At 48.7% G+C, this 5,000-nt stretch overlaps 1 protein-coding gene across 2 annotated transcripts in view; it reads left to right on the top strand.

Annotated features, from left to right (window-relative positions):
• LOC138860760 (uncharacterized) overlaps positions 1-599 on the top strand; it is a 1,942-nt gene extending 1,343 nt beyond the window's left edge. For both annotated transcript variants that reach the window (XM_070118992.1, XM_070118993.1), the window contains exon 2: positions 1-599. This exon is cut by the window's left edge and continues 3 nt beyond it. The gene's annotated coding sequence lies outside the window, so the exon portion shown is untranslated.
• The last annotated feature ends 4,401 nt before the right edge of the window (positions 600-5,000 follow it).

Genomic DNA, 5,000 nt, shown 5'->3' with positions numbered 1-5,000 from the left:
AACGCCATTCCGATCTGTAATACAACCTACCTACCTACCCAATTCTGAATCGGTGAATAGACGACGTAGTCTTAAATCATATTTCATATCAAAGGATCAAGAATCCTGCCTCGCACTTCCTTCCAGGTTAGCCGAGAGCGTGACCCGCGCCGAGGGCCGTCGCAGATGGCGCTGCAACACTACTAACCTTGTTGCAGTTAGCCGAGGACGCCCCTCGTCTTGGGTCACGCTGCAGATGGCGCCTTTCCTTTGCTCTTCCCATCAGGTAGGTTAGCCGAGAGTCTGACCCGCGCCGAGGGCCGTCGCAGATGGCGCTGTGACATAACAGTTAGCCGAGGACGCCCCTCGTCTCGGGTCACGCTGCAGATGGCGCCGATCCTGTGCCCTTCCCCGTCGAGCAGTTAGCCGAGAGCGGCGCTCGTGCGAAGGGCCTCCTTCGCCCAGGGCCGCTGCAGATGGCGCTGCCGAGCGAGGGAAAGGGAGAGCAAAGGGAATCTGAGACGCCGGAAGCTGATCCTGTCAGCAGAAGACGTCCGGGGAGGAAGTGCTTGCTTGCGGGAGAAAGATGACAAAAACAAAAACAAAAAAGGAAAAAACAACACACACACACATTTATTTACACAGGGACCTCTAGTGTAAACTCTCGTAGTGGCTTACAACTGCGTGGATTTGCAACTGCGTGGGCGTGAGGGCGGGACAGGTTAAGACAACAGGTAAAGGGATTGTCTTTTTTGGTAATTTTCTGGAATACGTCCACCAAGTGGATCGCGACGATTTCGGTGTCGGTGAATTCCTCTCTGTCTAGTTACCAAACATCTCTCTCCCTCTCTCCCTCTCTCCCTCCCTCCCTCCCTCCCTCCCTCCCTCTACCTCCCTCCCATATAGAAATTATTGCGCGGAAACCCCCATATTCTTGGTCCCGATAGCTGTGGAAAGAGAGACGGAGAGGATATGTGGATGGGAGAAAGGGGGAAAATGAGGGGGGGAAAGGAGGTGAGGAAGAAAGAGGGAGAGGAGAGATGGAAGGGAGAAAGGGAGAGGGAAAGAAGATGAGGAAGAAGAAGGAGAGAGAGAAAGAGAGAGAGAGAGAAAGAGAGAGAGAGAGAGAGAGAGAGAGAGAGAGAGAGAGAGAGAGAGAGAGAGAGAGAGAGAGAGAGAGAGAGAGAGAGAGAAAGGAGGTGAGGAAGAAAGAGGGAGAGAGATGGAAGGGAGAAAGGGAGAGGGAAAGAAGATGAGGAAGAAGAAGGAGAGAGAGAGAGAGAGAGAGAAAGAGAGAGAAAGAGAGAGAGAGAGAGAGAGAGAGAGAGAGAGAGAGAGAGAGAGAGAGAGAGAGAGAGAGAGAGAGAGAGAGAGAGAGAGAGAAAGGAGGTGAGGAAGAAAGAGGGAGAGAGATGGAAGGGAGAAAAGGGAGAGGGAAAGGAGATGAGGAAGAAGAAGGAGAGAGAGAGAGAGAGAGAGAGAGAGAGAGAGAGAAAGAGAGAGAGAGAGAGAGAGAGAGAGAGAGAGAGAGAAAGAGAGTGTAGAGAGCGATAGAAAGAGAGAGAGAGAAAAAAGAGAGAGAGAGAGAGAGAGAGAGAGAGAGAGAGAGAGAGAGAGAGAGAGAGAGAGAGAGAGAGAGAGAGAGAGAGAGAGAGAGAGAGAGAGAGAGAGAGAGAGAGAGGAAAAGGAGGTGAGAGAGGGAGAGAGATGGAAGGGAGAAAGGGAGAGGGAAAGGAGATGAGGAAGATGGAGAGAGAGAGGGAAAGGAGGTGAGGAAGGAGAGAGAAACAACGTGAAAGGAGAGAGAAAGATGAGAGGGAGAGGGAAAGGGGGATATAAAGATAAGGATACAGAAGGGAAGAGAGGAGAGAAGAGAGTAAGAGAGAAGTGGAAAGGGAGGAGGGTGGAGGTAAGGATGAAGAGGGAAGGATGGAGGGAGGGAGGAGGGTGGAGGTAAGGATAAAGAGGGAAGGATGGAGAATGTTCAATATTCATCCTGTTTTACCCGATAATTTCCCTGACATCCTTCGTGCCCTGTTATCAGGACGATCAAATGAAGGTTGTCGGTGGAAATGGTGCTCAGATCTCACCGATTCCCTTGCACAAGAAACAGCGCCCGGGATCGTTGAAAACAAATATTTTTGGATAATGTGCACGGAGGCACTGTAGTGAAATCGTCATTAACGAGATTTAAGCAAACCAGCATTTATTACATAAAAAAAAAATAGTTCATATCATTAACATGCACTCATTTCCACATTTGTCATATATTCTCTACACTTTCCGCCTTCTCTCTCCCCTTCCCTCTACACTTTCCGCCTTCTCTCTCCCTTTCCCTCTACACTTTCCGCCTTCTCTTCTCTTTCTCTCAATTTCTCTTCCCTTCTCTTTCTCTCTCTTTCCCTCCCTCCCTTCCTCGCTCCCTCTCTCTCTCTCTCCCTCCTTCCCTCCCTCCGTCTGTATCAATGTAGTCTCTCTCTCTGTCTCTGTCTCTGTCTCTCTCTCTCTCTCTCTCTCTCTCTCTCTCTCTCTCTCTCTCTCTCTCTCTCTCTCTCTCTCTCTCTCTCCCTCCGTGTCTCTCAGTCTCTCTCATAAACGATGAGACGACGACCCCCGCCAAGCAAACCTGGAGGTTGTCTCTGCTGCGGCTCCAGAAGACGACTCCTTCTTCGACTAAGAGTGACTAAGGTCGACGCGACGTTGACCTTCCGCATTATTTAATGCAAAGACTATCTACGAAAGACAGGAAACATGCTATCTAACGCATTCTAAAAAATGTGAGCTCCACGGTCGTCCACCAGCGCCATCTGTTGACTCGACGCCCAACTAAACATCCGACGTCGTTCAGTGGGGGTGCTCACTCGGGCTCATGTTCTTGGTCAGTTCAGACATTCAGAGGGGTTGTGAATAGCTTATCTACTAATATATATATATATATATATATATATATATATATATATATATATATATATATATATATAATTCATATCGTATCATGACTGTAGTAGCATTTATTTTCATATAATTTTTTCGCCCCTCGCAGCCCGAAACTATCCATTCAGGAATTTAGAGCTGGTTAACAACTATAAATTGGTAGTTTATACATGCCATATACAAACATTAAACCATGTGGCACAATGAGCTTATAGGCCTAGTCACATAACATTAGTGACATATAATGTGTATATTTATAGTCAAACATGCATCAATACATAGAAATTATGATAAATTAAAGAAAATTATTAGAATATATTAGAATAATAACAAAACTACAAATAAATGGCCGAAATACACATTTCTATTTCAATTCGCATTGCGACCGCATGATTTTGGGATTAATTTCCTCATTTTATGTTTGCTTAGGGGACTGTCCCCTAACCCCCTTTTCCTCGGAGCTGCCTGGAATGCAACTGCTACACCTTGTTCCATAACTGGCAGGGGAATGAGCGTGGCAGAGAGACGGTGACAGGGAGAAAGGGAGAGGGAGATAAAAAAAGACATACACACACACACACACATATATATACATACTCTGGCTAGGAGCTCGAAACAGGCCACCCGTCGTTGTCCTGTTAACATTTGAACTTATTTTACTTTTTCTATATTTCTGTTTGTTCCTACTATACAGATCTACCAAGTAATGATCATTGTTCAATCAATATATATGCTGATTTTGGTGATAACTATAATCTAACTCAAAATCAACCTGACAATTTTTTTTTCAATCTATTGTCAAATCTATCGTCAGCTTACGTCAAATTGTAGCCTAAAGCGTGCACTATATTATTAAGTAGATTTTTGGCCTCTATCTTTTTAGAGGGGCGTCATGACTTGACCTTTACCAATCAAAATAATTTATTGTGATCCAATTCATATCTATTATATATATATATGTGTGTGTGTGTGTGTGTGTGTGTCTGTGTGTGTGTGTGTGTGTGTGTGTGTGTGTGTGTGTGTGTGTGTGTGTGTGTGTGTGTGTGTGTGTGTGTGTGTGTGTGTGTGTGTGTGCTTGTGTGTGTGTGTGTGTGTATTTATACATATACATATATATATATACATATATATATATGTACATATATATATATGTACATATATATATATATACATACATATATATATATACATATATATATATGTACATATATATATATGTACATATATATATACATACATATATATATATATATATATATATATATATATATATATATGTGTGGGTGGGGGAGGGTAGTGGGTGTTTGAGAGGTGGGCGGCTCAGGCGGAGAGCCTGGGCGTGAGAAAGGCTGGTCTTCTCGTCCGCCCACCATCTCTTGAGGTCCCGCGGTGGGCGTGGTCAGTGATGAGCGCCGCACTGCCGTGGGCGGTCATCAGAAGCAACGGACGGGAGGGGGAGGGGCGGGGCGATAAGGGGAGGGGGAGGGGGGGGTCATCAGAAGCGTCGGGCGGTGGTCAGGCGCCGCTGGGCGATCACGCCCTCGACGTGGGCCTCAGCCCTGGCCACGGCCTCGACGCCGCCCTCGAGCATGAGGGGCCCGTCGGCGCTGGGCCTGACGACCCTGACGCCGAATTCCCGCCCGAGCCAGGCGGCCCGACAGCCCTCGGGGCCGAGCACCAAAACGTGCTCCTCGCTCTGAATGCGGAGCGGCACGAGCACGTGCTCGGGGCGGAGCTTGAGCTGGGCCATTAGCTCCAGCTCGGCGACGGCGGCCCGGGCGTCGTCCTTGAGGCCAGTCACCAGGATCTGGCCATCGGGTTTGTTCCGCTCTGGGAGCTGGATCCTCACCCTGTGCCTCTGGGCGACGTGGCGGACTCGGAAGGCGCCCTTGCCGATGGCCATGCCGACCCGCCCGGGCTCCACGCGGACGGGAATCGTCCCCCGCAGCTCCTCCCGGCGCCGCCGCTCCTCGGCGTACGCCTCGTTCAGGCGACGCCTCTCGGCCACGCGGAGCTGGATGGAGGCCACAGCCCTCTCGGCTGCGTCCAGGGGCCCCTCGACTATCAGGGGGCTTTGGGGGTGCTCG

Source organism: Penaeus vannamei, chromosome 43 (assembly GCF_042767895.1).
Source record: "Penaeus vannamei isolate JL-2024 chromosome 43, ASM4276789v1, whole genome shotgun sequence".
NCBI classification, from domain to species: domain Eukaryota; kingdom Metazoa; phylum Arthropoda; class Malacostraca; order Decapoda; family Penaeidae; genus Penaeus; species Penaeus vannamei.
Note: the sequence above shows the minus strand (reverse complement) of the source record. Positions and strands in the feature narration are given on the sequence as shown.